Here is a 24,487-nt window from a genome sequence, read left to right as displayed (position 1 = left end):
CAATAAACTGCGCTGCTGCCCACTCTCCTGGTCTGTGGACTCCTTTTGAGCTGTAACACTCACCGTGAAGGTCCACAGCTTCATTCTTCGAAGTTACTGAGACCACAAACCCATCTGCAGGAAAAACTCCTGACTCATCATGTTGGCGAGGCTGGTCTTGAACTCCTGACCTCAAATGATCCACCCGCCTTGGCCTCTCAAAGTGCTGGGATTACAGTCAGCCTTGTTTTCTATGTGCTTAGAATCTAAGTTATATGGATCGTTTTTCTGGTCAAAAACAGAGAAAAGTTGTCTATACTTTAAGTACTCACTTATAAATTCCATCTTCAATTACTGACAATCCAAATCTTTGCAAAAACCTCCTGAAGAAAATTGAGATTTCTGATGATTTTACTAACAATGATTTCGCCTGTTTCTAAGCTCTGTCCATAATTATACTTAGAGCATCTAAAAACTTTAGCCTGGATTATATTATTTTGTGCCTCACAGAAATACTTTCTCAGATGTACAATTGGCTATTAAGTCTTTAACTATGTTAGAAAATATCTATTTATTCCTGATCATTATTATATTATTTATTCATTCACTTATTAATCAATATCTCTTCTGGACACTATGTTTATTACTAAGGATATGAAGACAAAAAGAAAGTACACATAATCCTTGATCTCCATGATTTAACAAAGCAACTGGGAATAAAAGGAATAAAATAAAATAATTGTAACAAGAAATTGTGAGCTTAAAATTATGTCACAAGAAACAGGTGATCTTTCCTGATGAATTGATACTCTTTCTTCTATTAAATAATAAAAGCTGTTAAAGTCATCATGATGAACCCTTTTTGTCGTGCCTCTTTATCTGACAACCACATTTTGCGTTCAGGTGCATCAATTTCTCTTTACCTGGATATTCTTACAGAAATATTTATCATTTTAACACATCTGTCTCTTAATTTTTATTTTTTTCTTGAGGCAAAGCCTTGCTCTGTCACCCAAGCTGGAGTGCTGTGGCACGATCTCGGTTCACTGCAACCTGAGGCTGATTCTCCTGCCTCAGGCTCCTAAGTAGCTAGGATTACAAGTTCCTGCCACCACGCCCAGCTAATTTTTGTATTTTTAGTAGAGATGGGGTTGCACCATGTTGGCCAGGCTGGTCTCGAACTCTTGACCTCAGGTGATCCATCCGCCTCGGCCTTCCAACGTGCTGAGCTTACAGGCGTGAGCTTCCCAAAGTGCTGGGATCACAGGCATGAGCCACCACACCCGGCCACATCCTTCTCTTTAATATCTTGACTCTTGTCCTTTTGCCCTTATTTCAATTGTTTTACAGCTTTTGGTGGCTACGTTTTAAACAATTCTTCTCCCTGCCAGTCCCCCAACACTCACAGACTCGGCTGAAGCCCCTGTGTGTTCAGCCAAAGCTACAAAATGATTTTAGAACCAAGGCAGCCCCAGAACAGAAGCAGATAGAGCAGATCTCAGCCTGTCCTTGGAAACCAGTCTCTGCTGTGGAAACAGAGGGGCCATGACCCTGTTCATGTACCACAGGGTCTCACTGGACCTGAGGGGCCAACTTCTTGCTGCATCACTGTTTTTATATTTTATTTTATTTGTTTTTATATTGGGCATTTCATCACCATACTAAAAAGACTTACTCTAGAAACACCTGAAAAAGATATAATTACGAGAATAAAATGTTTCCTTGTAGAAATATTCTGCCTTTTCAAATGTACAATACTTTTATACCCAGCTCCTCCATAAAACTGCTCCAAAATTGACCCAATACTCATCAAAAATCCATTTAAAAAGTACTTAGATTTAGTTTCTTGGAGTTCACTCCCCTTCTCCTGGTGGTTTGACTTGTCCCATGGGATCTAAATGTTCAGGTGGTAGCCCTGGGTTTGCCATTACTTCTCTGTGTGGAAGATACAAAGAGTTTTCACTTATAAAAGGAAAAACGCCCCAGCTGGGTCCGAAATGGACTTTCAGGGTCTTGCTGTTCTCTGATCTTATGAGCTAGATGTCTATTTTCACCACAGCATTAATTTCGGACTGAGGCAGTAAAGAGAAAGCTTTTTTGCCAGGTTGTTTGTTTCTTTTTAAGTCCTGGGGCTTATAGGAAGGAGACAGGAAAGAATTAGAGGAAGACTAAGAGCTGCTTTTATGAAAGACTTTGGAGCCTGATGCCTGAGGGTACAAGAATAGTTGCCTCAGAGGTCCTGCAGTCTGACTATAGGTCAGGTCAGTCTGAGGACTCTCAGGAGTAGAAAAAGCTGTGCTTGGACAAGGATGGGAGGGCGCAGTCCCAAGACCATCCCCTCCTGTAGCAATGACCATGAGGAGAGGCCTTCATCAACAGGCCTCTGTATCCTAGTCACAGAAAGCACAGGCTTTGCCATTAGAAAAACTCTACCGGTGAGTCCAGGCTCCACACCACTCTACTTTAGTGGAGTGGCCAATTGCTTAACAACTCCAGACTTTCTGTTCTCTGACGTATACACCAAGGGGAAAAATGACTACTGTGCCATAAGCTCAGTATGAAGATTAACTGAGATAGTGCTTGTCAAGCTTTGATCACAGTATCTGACGCAAAGCAAGTACTTAATAATTATTAACTACAAGAAACAGAAATACAAAAAAGAAAAAGAAGCAGAGCAGGACATCCAGGGAGACTAGACCCTGCTATGAGCAGCTTTTAGACCAAGAGAAACTTCCAGGTGACAGAAAGTGCTAAAGTCCCATCAGGGGTTTAACAAGAAGCCATACTTAATAATACTTATATCAATACTACTGTTACTTCATGTGTACTCTCATGGAACTTGTGGATATTTGGGTTGCTTAAGATCAGTATGAAAAGTTACTTTTCTATGTTTAAAAGAATTTAATATGGCTGATTTTAATTGGATCAAATAATCGGTTGAATCCATTTATATATCCTCTAATTAGTATGAACTTTTATGCCTCATCTTGACCAATGAGAGTCTCCTTACATGTGTTGGTCCCTTAAGTGACCCTTTTCTTGTAGTTGCAAATTCCAGGACCCTCTGTACAACCGTCCTGATGCACTCTTTTAGGGAATATGTATCTACCAGCCTGGTTTTGAATTGTGACTCAGAAGGTTCCCACCTTTCAACTATCCCTGGAGGTTGCATGATAGCCATTTTTTTTTTTTTTTTTTACTTTCAGTATCCTACTGGCTATATCTTTGGGAAAATAAAACAAAATCTAAGAAAACTTTAAACTTTCTTACAGCAACAAGCTTTAGTCTACAGCTCCCAATTTTCTAAAATCTTAAGAGCTTCGTGTTATCTTTATTTCTGAGGATACTTTTTTTTAAACTTTGTACCTTCTTCAGGTTTCCAGCTTTTTCCAGGTAAAGAATGGCAAATAGGGATCAGCTTACAAGTCAACTCCAATACGTTAGGAGTTAGGCAATAGGTGCCAACCGAAAGAAAGGTTCTGAGGTTTTGATCTGAGTTCAGAGGGAACAGAGTGTGGGGACATGTGGAGGAACTAAATTGGGAACACAGGAGTCCAGGATGATGGCCCAGAAGCCACATATCTCCTGGGTGCTGCAGTGTGCTACACTGACCTACCTCCAGAAAAGCCCCACACGAAGAACATCAATCAGCGTCAACACAGCTGACTAGTTTGTTGTCGTTGTTTGTAAGATAATTTCAGTAGAAAGACTTCTATCTCACTGGCTTTTAGACTCCTCCCAGAAAGGTATTTTGGGGGCATTTTCTATAATATAGCAAAATTTGAGTCTCTTTTAGACCTTCTGAGGCTAACCCACAGTGGTAGCATAATGACTAACTGCATAACATACCAGCCAAGCCCATGCTACTTTATATCAAACATGATAGAAATTTTATTAAACTCATAAAACAACTGTACAATAAGAGGTTGTCATGATATATGAATATTGAGACAAACAGGGCGATACAAAAAAAAAAAAAAACCCAAAACCTCTTCTTCTCTATCCTTGAAATTTTCCACACCTTGACCGTAGTTTCAAGGTCATTATGATTCTTCATGGCTGTCACTTGATGTCAAAATTACCTTTTTAAAAATAAATCTTGTCCATGGTACTGCTTTAATCTCTAACTTAATGCAAAATTATGTTACTTGGTGCATGAGACTCTCTTCACATTGCCAATGAAGAGAATTCCCCAGTGCTTAGGTTTTTCAAGAGGTACACTGCTATTTCCACATGTCAGGACTTCTAGTTAAGCAAGACGACTGAACACGCAGTCTATCTCCACTGCCTTTTAAATCAAATTTAAAGTAAAAGACATCGGAAAGAAAACCCAGGAAGACAAGGAGAATAGGAACGGAGACAGAACATACAAGAGATAAAAACAAAATCGAAAAACTGGAAGATAAGATTATGAGCGGTAACTGACTTCCAATCTCAGAGAAAACTACAATCTAATTCTAAAGTGGAGGAGGCATTAATGAGAAGCAAATTGATGTTCACCTTAAAGTCCTCCAAAATTCTCTGGAAATGGCAGAAATAAGTTCTTCTAAAAGGGGAGGGACAGTGCCTGCAAACAGAAGGATAAGTTGAAGGACTAGTTACATTTTTAAAGTGAGAATTGAACTTCACTCTTGCAATCATCCTTTCCCAATATAGCTAAAGTCTGGAAGTTTACCCTGGAGAATTTAACCTGAAAGGATGTTAGGTTGCTCACAAGAGATATAGCTAAGGGCGAAGATGAGGGGCTGTATTAAAAACAGGGAAGTGATGTGAACTTTGACATATGGAACCTTGAGACATTCAGCAACCTTCATCACTCAGCTTCCAGGAAAGGAGCAGCTGGATTTTATGTCTCTAAAGCAACAAACTAAGAAAACTGATCTTCCCATGGGAAAAGACCTATAGAAACACACAAATGAAGGCCTGAAACAAAATAGCTGGGCCATCACCAGTCACCCTATTTTGAAGCTCAGCAGTTAACAAGGCACATCCATAAATACATTTTTATGTCTGTTTTAAATGTGATCACGAGAAAAGTCTAACATAAAGGAACAAACGGATTTGAAACAACGAAAAAGGAGAACTGCAAGACAGCAAACAGAGCAGAAAAAATCTTTTTAGAACTACACTATTCTCAGAGATGTAAGAGAAGAAATGGCATGCAGGAAGGGATGCTATGTAAAAAGAATTATTCAGACAATAGAGAATTCTTAGAAGATAAAAACAGAATGCAAAAGTTTAAACAACAAAACTCAATAGAAGAGTTGAAGGCCACGATTTAATAGATATTTCAGAGAGAAGAAAAACTCACCAAGAGATACAAAATACAAGGAAAAAAGGAATGCAAAATACAAGGAAAAAAGGATCAGGACTTCCAATATTATACTAATTAAAAACACCAGAGAGAAAAGTGAAAACAGAAAGGAGGGAGTGATTAAATAAAAATCTCAAGAAAATTCCTCAGAGTGGAATAACACAAATTTCCAAATTGAGTGCTCAGAATAATAAAATAAAAGTTCTTATCTTCCTGAAAAAGCATGTCTTTATGAAATTTCATAATATTAAGGCAAAAGAAAAAGCAAAACCCTGCCAGAAAGAAAAATAATGGGTAACATACAAAGAGTCATGAATAAAAATGACATTAGGAAGTATCCCAAAAACAACAGTGGAAATTAGAAAATAGTGGTGGGAGGCCTTCAAAATTATGAGAAAAAATTATTTCTAACATGTAGATCACTTCAAAGAGGGCTGGTGGAGCTGCAAAACCAAGAGCTCTTCATGTATGACCAAATATTGAAGTTCTCCATAGGATGCCATAGTCACTTAGTAGTGCTCTATCTTCCTAAGCAGATATAAGACTTAGCTGCTAATAATCATGACCTAATAACCCATGATTGGTAATGTGGGAAGTAAATGTCTCAAAGTTAAAAAAATACTATTTATAACATAGAATGGTATATCTGGGAAAACTGTCAATCAAACAAATATTCCAAAAAGTTTACCTTTTAGGCACCTTACCTTATGGAGTTACTGGAGGAGGTACTTAATGAAAATAAGGGAGGAAACCAAGATTGCGAAAAACTGGGTTTCAGAACACAAGAAGTCTAACACAGCAGAAAGAAGGGTATTCTAGTAATGACGGCTTATAGTAAGCCAAAGGAACGGCCACTATCAATTGGTGCATATGGACCAAAGGCTCCAGGAGTTATATCTCTAAGAAAAAAGAATAAAATACACATACACACACACACACACACACACACACACATCCCCCACAAATGAAGGCTGTATTACCTGTTACATTGAATCTACTGAGGGGAGAGTTACATTTCTGGCAAAGATAAATTACCCCTAGGGCATTAAGAACCAAAGCAAAAATTAAACGGAGGCAATTATCAACTGAAGGGAATTCAGCAAGCTTTACCTAAAAAAGAAAATGTAATCATGGACGTCATGTGGCTGAGGAGTGACTAATAATTTTGTAGAATTTTTGACATAGCTATGTTGGGAAGATAAGAGAATGCAATTACCTGGGGGAGGGGAAGAGAGTACATTTTTAAAAGCTAAATCCTTTCTAACCATGTGCAGGACGAGGGGTACTGGTATTTCTTTATATTACATTCTATAGTGCATTTGTCTTTAAAATCATGTACATGTATTCATTGGACAGAAATAAAACACATCTTTCAAATTGCTGTATAAGCTAGCACCCAAATAATGATCTTTTACAATAACTAACCCTAGTAGTGAGCATTTTTACATTTCTAGTTAAAATTGTCTTCCAGTTTAATTTAAAAGTTCTGCATGAGACCAAGTGCTCATTGTTGAAGTTAATTTGAAAACTGAGATAATTATCAAAGGGAAAAGACTGCTTTTTTTCCCTGAAGGATAATTAAGTGCTCTGATTCTTTTATCCACTTTACCTTTGCAAAATTCATCATAGAAAAAGTAACACCATCATCTGGAAGAACAACTTCTCTTGGGAAATCCTGAGTTGCAGATTCTCAGGAGAGTTGCCTGAGTATTCCTCCCTGAGAGAAAGACCTATCCCTTGACAAACAACTTGGCACTAGAATGATAAAGAAAAGCCCTCTCTTCATTAAATCCACTCTTATTTAGCAACTGAGAAGGTCAAGTAAACAAGACAGCAAGGAAAATAGGGCAGACTCCTCTAAAATCATCAGGCAAGGTGGATCTTTTAAAGGATTTGTCCTCTAACTGATCCAATCATTCTTGGACAAGGGCTTGCCTCAAAAAAGAAGTCAGCTACTAAGTGGGAAAGGAAGGCTGGAAAGTGATTGCAGAACTATTTTTGTATAGGACATTACAACCTACACAGATAACCCATCTTATTCTTTACATTGACCTTGACTTTTTGGTCAGCTCAAGTAATTTTTCAATAAAAGAGTTCATATAATGTAAATCTTTGTAAAAATGAAAACAAATAAATGTTTTAACTTAATTTGAACGTAAATGTGTTTTACTCTGTTTTCAAAATGCTAACCTGAGTCTGAAAACTGGTCTATGGTCAAATAATTGTTTCCATCATTTCTAGAGCAATTTTCAAAGACGTCTCATTTCAAAGAGAAGTGTCCAATTTCTCAATTTGTTTTTTCATTAGAAAATCTCTCTAGTTACAAAAGAATATTTAATATAAATTTCTGGTGGAGAGATGTTATGTTGGTCCTCTCCCAAATTCTCTTAATAATTTTATTTTTTCATACCTCTAAAGAACTCATTAATGTAACACCCTATGGGCAATATTGAAGGCATCAAAACAATGCTTAAAGAGTCCCAGAATTTACTGTTGTCTGTTAGTTAAAAGGCGATACTAGTGATGTGTGCATGCACAATTTAAAAGACCAGTACAAAGGGTTTATCCCCACACTTTGTCCACATAAAACCAGAGTTTTGATTTGTAGCTGCAAACACTGTTTTCCAAACCCACAGGTGTCTGAGAGTTGGCCACTTAGACTCAACTCAGCCTGAAGCCTTTGTTCAAAGGGAGCTCCTTCATCTTCACAGATGCCTAATCTGTTTGCTGCTGCTGTTTCTCAGCAGTTCACAACTGTGCCACATTGTTTAAAATTGAACCTCAGAGTTCCCTTAAACTCTTTATTCTCTCCCGATCGAGGTAGCCCCATTTGCGCACACTATCCAGAAGCCAGTGAGGTATTCTGCCTTCACCCATCCTGTATCACCCCCAGAGATGCCCAGTCAGGGCAACTGACCATGTGCCACAACTGGGGCTTTCATTCCTGTGATTTTCCGAAGCTGCGTTGGTGAAATTACACAACAGACCAGGTCAGCAGGCTGCTTCCAACCTTTCAAGGAGCTATTTGATTGTATCACTCCCTTCACCCTCAGCCAATTCTGGAGTTCAGTACCATGTTGGCACCTCATTGTCATTCTTGGTGTGGGGTTTATGCTTTGTTTTTCTCAAAGGAGTGTTGGATTTTGTGCTTCAAGAGCAGACTACTTTCAGTTTCAGGTTGCCCTTAAAAATCCTTACATTGTGGGTCTTATGTGACCAACACTGATACAAAATAATGGTCTTTTAAGGTTTATTGTAGATACATTTGTAACTTAAGACATGAAATAGTCCATGAGCACACCGTAGGTGTGGCAGACTTACAGGAATTTCTCAGGATGGCAGGAAACTCTCATTTTCATGTTCATGAGTACTACTGCGAGTTGTTCTCTTCCAGAATCTCATCCTGGCCCATGGGTGCTTTCTCCATTCTAGATCTTTTCTATTGAACAATCCCATCTAATGTATGTGTGTGTGTATGTGTTCGCATGTAACAATTTTTCCAGAAAATAAGCAATATCTAAGGTACAAATTTTTACCTTAATTATGTAAGAGTCTAAATATTTGAGTACCCGTGATAAGACACTTCATCACAACTTAATAATGAGTGTATTCCACTAAAACTCATGTCCACCATAACCTAAAAATTGCAAACCTCTTCCTACATTCATCTTTTGAAAAGATCTACATCATAATGTCCAATAATTTCAAAAAACATATGTGAGCATCTCAAAGCTATTGCGTTTTTAAAATGCTATAGATCAACCTTGTATTTATACTGACTTATCTTGCCAGAAAGTATTATAATTCAAAATAAAACAAATAAAATTATTTTAATAACAGCTTTATTGAGATAGATACCATAAAATAGACTCATTTAGGGTACATTTTATGGTATCTAGGTTATATATTTGTGGTATTTAGAAAACATAAAATGTACCCTAAAAGAGTTCGTTTTACAGTATCTAAATTATCTCAATCAAGCTATCATAAAAATGTACTCATTTAGGGTTCATGTGTAAAATTCAATAGTTTTTTATATATTCAGAGAACTGTACTGTGAATTTTATTAAATTTTACACATGTACTCTAAATGTACTCATGTACATGTGTAAATGAGTAAACTGTGTAGCCATCAACGCAACCAATTTGAATATTTTCATCACCACCCCGCCACCAAAAAAATCATGTCCCATGAATTGCTCTCCAATACATCCATCTCTGCTCCCTCCCCTAGCATTAAGCTACCACTAGACAACCACTAATCTACTTTATGTCTCTATGGATTTGCCTTTTCTGAACATTACACATAAATGGAGTCATATAATATGCTGTCCTCTATGCCTGACTTCTTTCACTTAGCATAATATTGTCAAGATTCATCTATGTTGTAGCAAGTGACAGAATCTCCTTTCTTTTAATGACTGAACAATATTCTATTCTATGCATATACCACATTTACATTTTGTTTATGTTTTTGTCAGTTCATGAACATTTGGGCTACCTACTGGCTACTGTAAATAATGCTGCTATGAGCACTTGTGTACAAGTGTTTGTGTGGATATATGTCTTTATTACTCTCAGGTATATAGCTAGGAATGGAATTGCTGGATCAAATTATAATTTTATGTTTAACTTTCTGAGGAAGTGCCAGAATGTTTTCCAAAGTCACTGCATCATTTTTTAAATCCCCACCAGCAATTTATGAGGGTTCTGATTTCTGTATATCCTTGCCAATATTACCTATTACATCTCTTTTTGATTATAGCCATCCTAATGGGTATGAAGCAGTACCTCATTGTGGTTTTGACGTGTGTTTTCCTAATGACAAATGATGTTGAACCTTTTTAATTACCTCATTGGTCATTTCTATATCTTTTGAGAAATCCCTATTTGCATCTTTTGCCTATTTTTAAATTTGGTGGTCTTTTTATGATTGACTTGCAGAAGTCCTTATATATTCTAGACACATGTTCCTTATTGGATATATAAATTTCAAATATTTTATTTCATTCTGTGGGTTGTCTTTTAACTTTCTGGATAGTGCCCTTTGAAGCAGAAACATTTTTAATTTTGATAAAGGCCAATTATGATGGTTATTTTTATGTGTCAGCTTGAGTGGGTTAAGGGATGCCCAGATAACTGGTATTATTTCTGGGTATGTCTGTGAGGATGTTTTCATAAAAGATTAACTTTTGAGTAAATAAGTTTGCCCTCACCAATGTAGGTGGGAATCATCCAATCTATTGAGGGCCAGAATAGAACAAGAAGACAAAGGAAAGGAAAATTTGCTCTCCTTGCTTCTCCTGCCCTTGAGTATCAGTGCACTTGGTTTTCAGGACTCTGGACTAGGACTGGGACTTACACTATTGGCTGCCTGGTTCTCAGGTATTTGGACAGGTACTGGAACTGGACCACCAGCTTTCCCAGGCTTCCAGTTTATAGATGGCAGATCATGGGACTTTTCAGCCTCCATAACTGCATGAGTCAATCCTTCATAGTGACTCTCTTTCTGTATATACTTCTATGTCTCCTATTTTTTCTTTTTCTCGAAAGAACCCTAATGCACCAATTTATCTATGTTTTATTATTCATGCTTTTTCTGTCATATGGAAGAAACCACTGACAAATTTAAGGTCATAAAGATTTATCCCTAAGTTTTCTTTTAAAGGTTTTACCTTCTACATTTAAGTCTTTGATCCTTTTTGAGTTAATTTTTGTATGTGGTGTGAGGTAAGGACCCAATATCATTCTTTTGCATGTGAATATCAATTTGTCATAGCACCCTTTGCTGAAATTAAATAACACTAAAAAATAGCATCTAATTTCCCCATAGAAACAATAGTATAAAAGATTAAAATCTTGATAAATATATGGTATTCAAATTCACTGAGTAATCATCATAACACTGGTTTAGTCACTGATTTCGTATGTTATACAGACTGTTAGTATAATTAAGCACAGATGCTTCTTGACTTATGATGGGAATTGGTCCCAATAAGCCCATGAAAATACCATGTCAAAAATGCATTTAATACACCTAACCTACCAAACATCATAGTTTAACCTAGCCTACCTTAACAATGGCCCAGACACATTAGCATACAGCTGGGAAAAATCATCTAACACAGAGTCTGTTTTATAATAAAGTCTTGACTATCTTTTGTAAGTTATTCAATACTATAGTAAAAGTAGAAAACAGAATGGTTGTGTGGATTCTCAAAATACAGTTTCTATTGAATGTGTATCATTGTTGCACCATTGATAAATTGTAAGTTGAACCATCCTAAGTTGTGGATATCCATATTTTTTCAAGTAAACACTGGGCAACATAGTTACCAAGCTCAAATGTCATAAACTTATCTTTAACAGATAGCAGTATCACAATCTATTATGTAAAATTTCTTACATCTTCTCTTTGTATTTACTGCAACAAATTGGTTAATTAAGAAAAGATTTTTGGTGTCCAGAATGTCCAGAACACTTTGAGTGTTGAGGATAAATTTAATAAAAGTCAATATTCAAAACTCTACATACATCCTCACCAGCACTTGGCATTATCACGCTTTTTCACTTTCATCATTTTCCTGGATGTGCAGTGGTATCTCTTTCTGGTACTCATTTGTATTATTTTAATGACTAATGAGGTTGAGCATCTTTTTATGTGCTTATTAATCATTTGCATATCTTGTGACATTTCTACTAAAATATGTTACCCATTTTTGTTGCATTCTTTTCTTATGATTGAGTTATCAGAACTCCATATGCATTTGAGATATACGTCCTTTGTTACAAGTGCGTATTGTGAATATTTTCTTTCTGTTGGTGGCTCGCCTTTTCATTTTCTTAATGTTGTCTTTGTTATTCAAATAGCAGACATTTTTAGTAGTGATGAAATAAAACTGAATATATGTCAATAAAACAAAATTAAGTCCAGAAATAGACCCACATATTTATGATAACAGATTGTTTAAGTAACATAGGTTCTGTTTTTGTCAACATTTTATAGTTTCAAACCTACAAAATATTATTTCAAAATAAATGATACCACAGTAAAGCTGAATCAATTGGAAGCATTGGAAAATACTTGTGGTTCTAATAATGAGCACCGGAGCTTGCCCATGGTCAACAGATTTTTAACAATGATTTCAAGGTAACTCCATGGAGGAGAGAGGAGTAGACTTCCAACAAATGATAGTGGAACAAGTAAATATTCATTTGGGGGAAAAATCATGTTTTAATTTTATACCACACATGAATTAGTTAATTAAGTACAGATTATAGGCCTCATCATGAAATCTGAAGCCATGAAATTCTACAAGTAAATAGGAGAAAATCTTCACCACCTTTGGGTAGGCTAAGATTTCTTAGACAGGAAACAAACAATATAAAGCAGTACATTTTTAAAATATTTCAATATCAGTCCGAAGTATGTCCATCAGGAGATGAGATGTATTTTTCATACCTATAACACGTTACATGTTCAAATGAACACTGCTCATAAAATTAGTCACCCCTTGCTGGTAGAGAAGTGGGGGGCCTACAGCACAAGGGGAAGGCACCCATATGCAAAGGGAAAGGAGATCTCTCCTCTGCCTGATACACAGAGGAGTGTTGGGCTCTCTTTGGTTTTAGTCTGCTTTTTTAACTATGTTTACTTTACTTCCTTCTTTCTCCAGGGTGATGGCTTTCTTAGGGTTGGCCCAATTTCCATTAGGTTTTAAAGAAATTCTAATTACATTTCTCAGCTGTACTTACACTGAAATCATTTTCTAGTGTGACTTCTGAGAAATGCTGTAGTTGTGAGAGAAGAGAATGTTCTTGCTAAGAGTAAAGCAGTGCAGTACAAGCAAAGAGGTGACTATTAAGAAGACACCCTATCCTGCAATTGAAGGTTACTGTTGGGGGAATATCATCATCAACACTTTCTTTCTCTTTTCCCTATATGCATTTTTAAAGGTCTTTTATTTTCAGTATAAAATGTTATGGGAATGCAGACAAGTCTTGAAAATAATCTCATAGTATATTTCTACCTGCATGCTACATTTACCATATCTCTTTGAAATTTCAGTTGCTTTCTTCCATTCATGGGCTTTGGTAGTATTTTCCTTTTTTGCTGTGCTCAAAAGATTTCTTAATTTCCAAAACTGAATACAGTTTGTTCTCCCAGCTTTCTTCTTGCATGTCTTCATCGCTGAGGTCTGTGATCCCATTTCTTTCTGTGCTGAATTTGAATATCTCTTAGTCACTGATAATAAGCTCTCCTATGATTTTCACACTTGAAATCAATTTCTCTTAGCAGTAAACAGCAGTCCTAGTATTCTTTTTAAGTTGTAAAAAAAATTTAAAAAGTTATGCTGAGGTAATCCAGCATGCAACACACAGAACTAGAGAATGAAAGAAAACCCTGGTGCAGATTGATGCAGCTAAAGCAAGATATAGCATGATCAATAAAGAAGAGACAACTCCTTAATTTCCTTGTCTTCCACACAGATTTATAAAATTGAAAATTAGATTTCATAACCCATTTCCAGGGAAAACAAAAACTGCTTTGAAAGCTAACTCTACTAAGCTCTGCCTGTTACCTTTAATCTCTTTCACTAAATCTGATGCTCTTCACAGAAGTACTTTGGAGTTTTATAAATCAAAGAACCAAAAGGAAAATCTACCCTCTGAAAATTCAGCATGACTTCGTACATTAGCTTTGTCACTATGCTAATAGGAAATATGTCAGCTTCTCACAGCACACATTTTACTCCTAGTGTTGTATCTGGGCAATTTTAGGAAGTATATGAACTCTTTTAGGCTTAATACTAAAAGCAAGAATATAACAGAGGCATGAAATATCCAAGACAGAAAATAATGTACAAGAACAAAAGTAATATTGTCTTTTGAACACATTTTTAATAATTTTTTTGTAATATAGCCGAAATCTTATAATAATAACTTGGGGTATATCTTAAATACTTTCAATAGATTAGAATTATGTGATAATGAGTTTTATTTGAAATAAATGAGCTGTCACTTGGGAATTGAAATATTTTATAATCCAAAGATATTTTTGAAATGTTCTTTGGTCTACATTAAAAGTGTTTATGCCTCACACTCAAGTTATTTGTACTGTGAAATAATGTGCAAAAATGAGATTTTGTGAAGCAAAGGGAAACAACCTGAAATGTAACAGTTATGAACAATACTGAAACTGGAGCATCTAAGGGCTGTGAATGGTTGACTCCATAATGGTTAATAACACTTGAAAAGAAATGAACCAAAAACTAACAAACAAAATGTGAAATTTACCAAGGCCGATAAACACATGTTTAGCCTCACTAGTAAGTCCAGAAAACCAAATTAAAGCAACAGTGAGATGCCATTTTTCAACTATTACGCTGAAATATATAGACACATCCAATAAGGATGGTTTGGGGGCTTTTACAGCGAATTGTTAATACTGGCTACCTCAGAAGGATGCAATTAGAAAAGCAATTTCCTGTTTAAAAAAACATGTATTAGTCATATAACTTGAAAAATAGCAGTATGGTAGAAAAGTAATAGAAAACACACACGTGTACACACACATAATTCTCCATGTTGGGTTTCCTTAGGTGCTGTTGTCTAAACTGTAAATTTCTGGAGTGCAATTTGGTAAATCAAATAACTTAAAAATGCACATACTCTTTGATGCACAAAAATTTACTTTTAAGAATTTATCTTACAAAAATAATTATGATTACAGGCAGAAATAACTAGGGGAGAGTTTATTGAAGAGGTTTCACAATAGTAAAATAAGGAAATAGTGTAATTGTTCAATAATAGTAAACCAATTAAATAAATTGCATGTTATCTGTATGATACATTACTGCACAGAAATTACAAATTATGCTATAAAAGAAAATTTAATGGTGTTAGAATGTTCATTATATTATTAAATTAAGAAGTAAGTTGTAAAATAGGATTGCAGTGAACCTGTTTTTGTTTAAAATTACACAGTTATAATTTTCAATATACCATACATATGATAGCATTAGGAATTTACATCGGAATATTAACAGTGGTGATGTCATATTGTTAGGGAAAGTGGAGCGTTTTAATGTAGCAATGCAATCTGGACATTATTCAAATAGCAGTTAAGGTCTAAGGAAAAAACTGTGCAAGGAAGAACCAGTTTGAGTGATAAAAATATGGGAAAATTTTTCTTTCACTAATATCAGCAGAGAAAAATGAATAGACTTAAAGGAGAAAAAGGAATTATGAGAGGCAGAATTCTAAAATAACCCCCAATGAATAATGTCCTTGTATAATTCCCTCCCCTTGAATGTGGGAGAAACCTGCAACTTGCTTCTAACAAATAGAATATGGCATAGTCACCCCCAAAATTATGTTACTTTATATAAGACTTCATCTCAGTAGACAAGAGCAATGGCTTCTCTGGCTTGTTTTATAAGACCCAGCTGCCACATTGTAAGAGCTATGAACAGGCCATAGGGACAATAAGTGCAGGAGCCTCTAGAACCTGAGAGGTACCCAGTTGACAGACAACAAGAAATTGGGCCTTGGGTCCTACAACCACAAGGAACTGAATTCTTCCAACTACTTAAGCTTAGAAGAAGACCTCAAATTCAATAGATAAACACAGCTAGTCTGACACCTTGAATGCAATTTTGTGATACTCCAAACAGACAACCCAGTTAAACTGTGCTTGACTTCTGAGCCACAGAAACCAGGAGATAATAAATATATACTTTTTAAAATCACTAAATTTGTGATCATTCTTTTCACTGCAAAAGAAAACTAATGCAGAAACCCAAGTAAAAATTTGTTACAGAATCTTAATTTAACTCAGTAATTTATCATGCTTTAATATTAGCAAGTATATGCTCAATGTCTCGAAATGCCATGCTCCATGCTTGGCATTGATTACATAGTGTCTGCAATCAAGAAGATTATAGTTGGAGAGAAAGATGGGCAGAGAATAATCAAACACGGCGCATTATAAGTGTGATGCAAGAGTCACACACAGGACATGTAAATCACATTAGGGTGAGGTAGAATGGTGGTTAAAAGCATAGGCTTCAAATGTTGAACTCACTTGGACTTGAGTTCTAACCCAACAACTTACTAATTTTATGAACTTAGGACAGTTGCTTAAATGAAAGATGCACTTTTTTCATACATAATGGTTATATTAAGACCAACTTTGTGGAGTTATTGTGTAAACTAAATTAAATAATATATAGCTGGCCAGGTGCGGTGGCTCACACCTGTAATCCCAGCACTTTGGGAGGCTGAGGCGGGTGGATCACGAGGTCAGGAATTCAAGACCAGCCTGACCAACACGGTGAAACCCTGTGTCTACTAAAAATACAAAAATTAGCTGGGCATCATGGCATGCACCTGTAATCCCAGCCACTTAGGAGGCTGAGGCAGGAGAATTGCTTGAACCCAGGAGGCAGAGATTGCAGTGAGCCAAGATTGCACTACTGCACTCCAGCCTGGGTGACAGAGTGAGACTCCATCTAAAAAAAAAAAAAAAAATAGCTATTTAGAACATAATACATGCTTACTGAGAGCTATCATAATTATTTTGCTTCAAGGAGATAACACCTGAACTAAACTTTGAAAATGAGTTAATCTACTAAATGCTAGTGGGGAGTTTGGAGAGTCTAAGGAAAGGTAAAAGAGTTAAAAGTAAAAAGGTAAAATTGTATTAGTTCATTTTCACACTGCTATAAAGAACTTCCCAAGACTAGGTGATTTATAAAGGAAAGAGGTTTAGTTAACTCAGTTCCTCATGGCTTGAGAGGCTTCAGGAAACTTAAAATCATGGTGGAAAGGAAAACAGGCATATCTTACATGGCAGTGAAAGAGCTTATGAGAGTGCAGGAAAAACTGCCATTTAAAAAACCATTAGATCTGGTGATAATCCACTCACTATAATGAGAATAGCATGGGGAAAACTTCTCCATAATCCAATCACTTCCTTCTCTGGCACATGGGGATTACATTTTGAGATGAGATTTTAGTGGGGACATAGAGCCAAACCATATCATTTTGCCCTAGCCCCTCTCACTCTTGTCCTTTATACATTTCAAAACCAATCATGCCCTCCCAACAATCCCCCAAAGTCTTAACTCATTCCAGCATTAACTTAAAAGTCCAAGTCCAAAGTCTCATCTAAGACAAGTCAAGTCCCTTCTGTTTATAAGCCTGTAAAACCAAAAGTAAGTTAGCTACTTCCAAGATACAATGGGGGTAAAGGCATTGGGTAAATATTCCCATCGCAAATGGGAGAAATTGGCCAAAACAAAGGTGCCACAGGCCCCATAAATTCTGAAAGCCAACAGGGAAGTCATTAAATCTTAAAACTCCAAAATGATCTCCTTTAACTCCATGTCTCACATCCAGGTCATGCTGATACAAGAGGTGGGTTTCCATGGTCTTGGGCAGCTCTGCCCCTGTAGCTTTGCAGTGTATAACCCCTCTCCCAGCTGCTTTCACAGGCTGGTGTTGAGTGTCTGGGGCTTTTTCAGGTGCACAATGCAAGCTGTTAGTCAATCTATCCTTCTGGGATCTGGAGGATGGTGGCCTTCTTCTCACAGTTCCACTAGGCAGTGCCTCAGTGTGGACTCTCTCCCACCCCACATTTCCCTCCTGCACTGTCCTAGCAGAGGTTCTCTATGAGGGCTCTGCCTCTGCAGCAAACTTCTGCCTGGACATTCAGACATTTCCATACATCCTCTGAAATCTAGGCAGAGGTTCTTAAACCTCAAATCTTGACTTCTGTGCACCTGCAGGCCCAACACCATGTGGAAGCCACCGAGGCTTGGGACTTGCATTCTCTGAAGCAACAGTCCAAGCTGTACCTTGGCCCCCTTTAGCCATGACTGGAGTTGAATGGAGTAGCTGGGATAGACACACAAAGTCCTGAAACTGCACAGAGCAGTGGGGTCCTGAGCTTGGCCCATGAAACCATTTTTCCCTCCTAGGCCTCCAGGCCTGTGATGGTAGGGGCTACCATCCAGATCTCTGACATGCCCTGGAGACATTTTCCCCATTGTCTAGGCAATTAACATTAGACTCTTCATTACCTGTGCAAATTTGACTTGAATTTCTCCCCAGAAAATGGGTTTTTCTATCTTACTACATGGTCCGACTGCAAATTTTCCAAACTTTTATGTTCTGCTTCCCTTTTAAACATAAGTTTCAATTTCAGATCATCTTTCTCAAGTTCAAAGTTCCACAGATCTCTAGGGCAGGGGTAAAATGCTGCCAGTCTCTTTGCTAAAGCATAGCAAAAGTGACCTTTATTCCAGTTCCCAGTAAGTTCCTCATCTCCATCTGAGACTACCTCAGCCTGGACCTCACTGTCCATATCACTATCAGTATTTTGGTCAAAACCATTCAACAAGTCTCTAGGAAGTTCCAAATTTTCCCTCATCTTCCTTTCTTCTTCTGAGTCCTCCAAACTGTTCCAAACTCTGCCTGTTACCCACCTGTATTAGAGCCTTGTGCAGGTCTACAATAAACTTTCAGAGAACAATAAACTTATGCTGTGTTAAGCCATGGAGTTTTCTGTTAGTTTGTTTTTTAATCTCAGCATAACTTCGCCTATCTGACTGATACAGATATTATTACCAGAAATTGGTTAATTTCATAACAAAGAAAATTAGTTATGTGTATTAGTTGAGGGGCTGGATGACAGTGGTGAGAAAACTGATACTGGAGGTTACAAAAATGGTAACTCATGCTATGCAATAGAAAAGCAGTTGGAAAAATCGGGCCTAAATGAACTTTTTAGGTAGATTACAAACATAATGAACATGTAGCAAGATTGAGAAGAGATTGAAAAACAGTAAGTAGTATGTGTCAGCTCCAGTTGACTGTGCTAGAAATAGTTCTCTGAGAGAGAAATGAGCTCAAAAAAGTAGTGGCTCATTTGTAAGTATAATGTAAAAAACATGGAGAGGGCCCAGAAATTTGAGAATTTGGCATTAAAAAGGCAACTGCTTCTCAAACTCATACAGAAGAAAATGAGTAGGACTTTGGGCAAAGATGACCCATTAAAACTGAATGTTTCATCTAGGAACAAATTAAGGATTTGTCATGAGACCCATTTTAAAAATCCCTGGATAAATTAGGGTACCCAGGGTAAATATCAAATTAAGTTGTAGTGTCCAGTAAGTCTTTTAAGACAGCTCAGGGAAAAGAATCTAAAGGTGATTTTTCCACCCATGTCTGATAGGCTCAGGCAGCAAAAATTAATTCAAGGATAGGAGGGAGTGGTAGCTAGTGACAGCAAGAAAGTAAAAAATTATAGCTAATATGAAAATTAAGACTCTTGAGTCTTGAGGACTGCTAGTATGGTTATTGGCATATGAAACTGACTGTAATTGAACAGATAAGAATCTCAGTGTTTGAGAGTCATACAGCAAAATAATTATCAACCTGCACTAAAAGACACTTTTTGAGTGTTTGGAATTGAAAATGACCCATAGGCCCTTGAACATCAACAGGCAAGAAGTAGACTGAGAAAACGTTACAGCACCTGCTGAAGGCATATTCTAGCAATACCCAAGGAGGATAATGAAAGGAAGAAAACCTCACAGGAAGTGGAGCCAAGAGCTACAGAAAACAACAGACTGAAGAGCCCTTTCCAGGGAACAGAATCTGAAACCTAATCATATACAGTTGTCCCTGCATATCCACAGGTTCTGCATCTCAAATTCAACCAACCTCAGATGGAATATATTTGGGGGAAAAAAGTGATAAACATAACACCACCACAATAAAAAAAAAAAAACTTGTAAAACAATGCAGTATAACAATTGTACAGGAAGATGTGCATAGGTTATATGCAAATACTACACCATTTATATAAGGGACTGGAGCATCCACGGATTTTGGTATTTGCAGAGTGTCTTGAAACTAATCTCCCACAGATATTGAGGGATGACTGTATAGCATGCCTTGTTCCAAGGGTAGAGAGCCATTGCAACATCTTTGCCCTTGCTGTATACCAGTGATGAATGTATCTTGCATTTTTCCTTCATCTGAATGTCTACTGAGGTCATCCTGACCTTGGTATACTGTTATAAACGGTATAAGGAGAAACAAACAACTTACCTTATGAATGTATAGGTCTCTGTAATAACAGGGTACATGTCAAGACCAAGATGACCAAAGGCATCACTCAGAGATCCTAGACTTGAAGTAGGATCCAGTCAGTTGGTTAAAATTTGGGGTTATAATCCCTTAGGAAAGAGGTAAATATTTTTTTGCATGTCAAAGGGAAACTAAATTAACTACGAGTTGTGTGATATAACTGGGTAATCATCAGGGCTATTCACCACATATTTCCAGCACTCCTCTAGGTACATGGAAGGAGGACAATGCTCTGCCCTCTTGAAATTGGATATGGCTGTATGACCTGATTTAGCCAATGACACACTTTTGGATGTAGTACAAGTGATTTCTAGGCAGAAGTTTTAAGAGCCAATATGCAATTCTGTCTTCCATCCCCTTCTGCCTAGTTTGGCAACAGGCAATGTTTCAGATCAAATCTATTTCATCAGACTGGATTCCTCAGTCAGGATGACAAAAAGCAGAACGCCCCAGCTACTTGTGGAAGATGTTGCTGTAAACTAGTTCTTGTTGTATGAAGCCAATGAGTTTGTGAAGTTGTTTTTATACTAGCATAACTATTCTATCAAGATTGATCCACTAACGTGGATATAAGGTATCTGTGATTTTGTTCCTGTCTAGTTCTCAAGGCACACCCCAATCATTCTCTGAAATGCTTGTACTCCAGCAATTCCAGTAAGCTACTTAAAAATAAAAGCACAATGGTGTGCAGAGCATGAATCGGAGGGAGAAAAACCAGAGAATGATATTGAAGTCATAGGAACAAATGAGCCCAGGTATACAAAGGAATCCAAATATGAAAGGCTAAGGACAAAGCAAAGGTATTTAAAAGCTGAATGGAAAAAGGCATGGAAGGCAACGAGGCAGGACAGAGGCAACCTAAACCTGTTAGAGGAGTTCTAGGGAAACCAAAGGAGAAACATTACAAAACTGAAAGACTCATAGCATCAAACTGGACAAATAGATTAAATAGGATGGGGATTAAGAAGAAACAATTAAATTTGACTATTAACAGGCCTCTGTTGTCTTCAAGAAGAGTTTCAATGGAATAAAGGATCAATAAAAGGACTGAAGAGGCCTAGAGATAAAATGAGAGGAGAAGAAGAGGGAGTTCAAGAAGAACAAGGGAATACTTGCTTCTGGCAGTCACTGCCTCATTCTTTTCTAAAAAGTAAGTCATATTCTAAGGCTCCTCCATTTCCAAATTCCAAGGACCCCAATCTAGAAAGTGAGGTCTATATTAACCCCAGACTTGTGCTGGGTGACCTCCATGCTAAATCTCTACAAGAATCAATGTGGCGTTGGGATCTAAGCCACTCCAGGCTTGACAGTGGACAAGTCTAAACTTCTGGATAAGTCTCTCCAAGCTGCTATGTCTCCGAGCATAGTGTGGTGCTTGAGGAGGAGCCAACATTTGTTACACTTATTATATCAGGCATCTCTTTTAATCCCCATTACAGCCCTCAAAAGGTGTGTCTGCATTGGATAGGTAAGAAAACCAAAGCTCATGGCCCAGCGTGCTGGCTTACGGCTGTAATTCTAACACTTTGGGAGGTCAAGGTGGATGGATCACTTGAGCTCAGGGGTTCAAGACCAGCTGGGTAACATGGCGAAACCCAATCTCTACAAAAAAAATACAAAAATTAGCTAGATATGGTGGCACATGACTATAGTCCCAGCTATTTGGGGGGGGGGGGGCTGAGGTAAGAAGATCACTTGAGCCCGGGAGGTCAAGGCTGCAGTGAACTGAGACTGTGCCACTGCACCATGGCACTCCAGCCTGGGTGACAAATTGAGACCCTGTCTCAAGGAAACAAAAGAAAAAGAAAAGAAAATCAAAGCTCACAGTGTTTACATTACAAACCCAAGGTTAACTTGTTATAGGCAGCAAGGCCACTATATCTTTCAGACTCCAAAGTCCAGGCCTGTGCCATACTTCTCAACTGGGAGTATCAGTCACTATGGGGGAACACATGGTCCTATGCCATGACATCTAGAGACGCAAAAATATGTAAAATTTGCATAAGTTTTTAATGTTAAATCGAAGACATTCTATGATGTTCAGGCGTCAGTCTGCATGCTCTTTTGCCAAGGTGGGTCCTGCTTTGGAAAAGTTTGAGAAATACTGCATGTTCATACCACCTAGAATGGACCTAGGTTGAAACACAAATTGCCGAAGCCAGTATCACTTTGACTCTGGTGAAGGAGAGGCTAGAGACTGTGCTAGAAAAAATTCCTCCCTGCATCACATCCTTCTTTGATGCCAGGCTCCTATGTGCACACAAAGCAACTGGACGCTTGTAAAGATTACCCAGTGATGAGATGTGGCCTTCTCATTTTTTGGAATGGGGAGGTGACAAAAAGCAGCCTTTCTCCAGGTTTCAAATGAAATTTATAACCGTCTTCTCTCTCATTCCCCAAAATGATTTTGGCCTATTGAAATATAAACATTCTTAATACAAATAGGCAAATATCCGTACGTTTCCGCCATGGCTGCTGGAGGCCATCATCACCACCTCCGAGCAGAGGATGGCTGTGCCACTCACACATGCCAACCTTGGCAAATCTGCCAGGGATCCCTTCACCGAAGCTATGGACTTGACATGATAAAACTTTATTTAAAAACAAAATCTGAGAATGGATTGGAATTTACAAGTTCAGGTTCAGCCAAGACTGAGACCACCAAAGTGATGGGCAGCCTGGAAAACAAGTACAGAAGCCTTGAGTGCGGCCTGGCATTTATGGGGAAATGGAACACTGACAACATATGACGCACCAAGACTGCCATGGAAGATCAGCTCGCATGTGGACTGAAGCTGACCTTCCATTCAACCTTCTTACCTAACACTGGGGGAAAAACATGCTAAAATCAAGACAGGGTATGATTGGGGGCCCATCAGCCTGGCTGCAACATGGATTTGGACATCACTGGGCCTTTAATCTGGGGCATGCTGGTGCCGGGTTAGGAAGCTTGGCTGGCTGGCAACCAAATGAATTTTGAGACTGCAAAGTCCTGAGTAACCCAGAGTAACTTTGCGGTTGCCTACAAGACTGATGAATTCCACCTTCACGCATGTGAATGACAGGACAAGAGTTCGGTGGCTCCATTTACCAGAAGGTGAACAAGAAATTGGAGAGTGCTGTCAATCTCTCCTGGACAGCAGGAAACAGTAATACTCATTTCAGAATAGCAGCCAGGTATCAGATTGACTCTGAAGACTGCTTGGCAGGTAAAGTGAACACATCCAACCTGATAGGTGTAGGATACACTCAGGATCCTAAAGCTAGGTATCAAACTGACACCGTCAGCTCTCCTGGATGGCAAGAACGTCAATGCCAGTGGCCACAAGCTCAGTCTTGGACTGGAATTTCAAGCCTACATGAATACTGTACAATCATTTAAAGTATTTTGAAGCACAGCTCCCTTCAGAATTTAGTGTATCTTTCAATGTTGTATGTCTGGGATGCAAATATTGCTAAATATCATATCAGACCTCCAGGTTTTAAAGACAATTCAGCTTTAAGGTGTTACCCTTTCAGAAGTACAGAAGAAACCCAATTCCACAAAAGGTCCTTTCAGCTGTTGACTTGGGGAGCTAGGCGGGCCCCTCTAGAGATGCCACGTTTCTTTTTTACCTAGAAATAACTGCAGTTGGAACCTGATGATATGTAGACACTTTGTAAATGCATATTGAGTAAATGAATGAAATTGTGACTTCCTGAGAACTGAACCGTGGTTGCCTGACCCTACTTGATGAGAGGCTCCTTGTTAGATGGTGTGTACAAACTCACCTGAAAGGGACTTTTTAAGACGGCTCTTCATGACCTGTTTCTACTCTAGTTCATCAACACCTCTTTTACACCAAAAGGTCTGCAGGGTGTGGTAACTGTTTCTTTTGTGACATTTTGAGGTGGAAGAGGGTGCATGTGATGAAGCCAATAATTCAGGACTTAATTCAGTTTTACACTGTGGTTTTTGGTTCTTCGACCAGAGTATGACGTAGCTTCCAGGAGCTCCAGTTATAAGTTTGGAAGAGGCTGTGTGATTGTAATAAC

At 37.9% G+C, this 24,487-nt stretch overlaps 1 non-coding gene and 1 pseudogene across 1 annotated transcript; both read left to right on the top strand.

Moving 5' to 3' along the window:
* The first annotated feature begins 5,709 nt into the window (after positions 1–5,709).
* LOC119620140 (small nucleolar RNA SNORA25) lies at positions 5,710–5,837 on the top strand. The gene has a single exon (XR_005236604.1). It is a non-coding gene; the product is annotated as a small nucleolar RNA SNORA25 (small nucleolar RNA).
* A 16,306-nt stretch (positions 5,838–22,143) lies between these two features.
* LOC103214268 (non-selective voltage-gated ion channel VDAC1 pseudogene) lies at positions 22,144–23,844 on the top strand (annotated as a pseudogene).
* The last annotated feature ends 643 nt before the right edge of the window (positions 23,845–24,487 follow it).

Source organism: Chlorocebus sabaeus, chromosome 3, assembly GCF_047675955.1.
Source record: "Chlorocebus sabaeus isolate Y175 chromosome 3, mChlSab1.0.hap1, whole genome shotgun sequence".
Lineage (NCBI taxonomy): Eukaryota > Metazoa > Chordata > Mammalia > Primates > Cercopithecidae > Chlorocebus > Chlorocebus sabaeus.
This window is presented reverse-complemented; position numbering and strand designations above follow the sequence as displayed.